We start from the raw sequence: 325 nt of genomic DNA, 5'->3' as shown, positions 1-325 counted from the left end.
CCGCCCGGCCCCCCAGCGCCCGGCTCTGCCACCCAGCTGCGCCCTCCGCTGCCCGCTGCCGGGTCCGCCGTCCCGCTGAGCTTTTGGGGAGCAAACTGCTCTCCCGCACCCGGAGTCCCAGGTAAGGGGCGCGGCCCCGGCGCCCCGCCCGGGAGGACCGGGGACCGCTCCTGGACGCGGGGCACTGAGAAGCAGCTCTGGGCAGCGGAGGGGACCCCTAGGAGAAGGGGGTGGGGGAGGCCCTAAGGAAGGGGCACCCCTAAGGAAGGGGTACCGCCGCAGTGAAGGGGCGCGTAGCCTGAGGAGGGGGCGCTGAGAGGGGCTG

At 75.1% G+C, this 325-nt stretch overlaps 1 protein-coding gene across 1 annotated transcript in view; it reads left to right on the top strand.

The window, feature by feature from the left end:
• The first annotated feature begins 19 nt into the window (after nucleotides 1–19).
• Nucleotides 20–325, top strand: part of RAB3B (RAB3B, member RAS oncogene family) — a 62163-nt gene continuing 61857 nt past the window's right edge. The window contains exon 1 of the mRNA XM_006768310.2: nucleotides 20–121. The gene's annotated coding sequence lies outside the window, so the exon portion shown is untranslated. The remainder of the gene's footprint in view (nucleotides 122–325) is intronic.

The sequence above is a fragment of the Myotis davidii genome, unplaced genomic scaffold (assembly GCF_000327345.1).
Source record: "Myotis davidii unplaced genomic scaffold, ASM32734v1 scaffold79, whole genome shotgun sequence".
In the NCBI taxonomy this organism is placed as follows: domain Eukaryota; kingdom Metazoa; phylum Chordata; class Mammalia; order Chiroptera; family Vespertilionidae; genus Myotis; species Myotis davidii.
The sequence above is the reverse complement of the archived record's forward strand: the minus strand, read 5'-3'. Positions and strand labels throughout refer to the sequence as shown.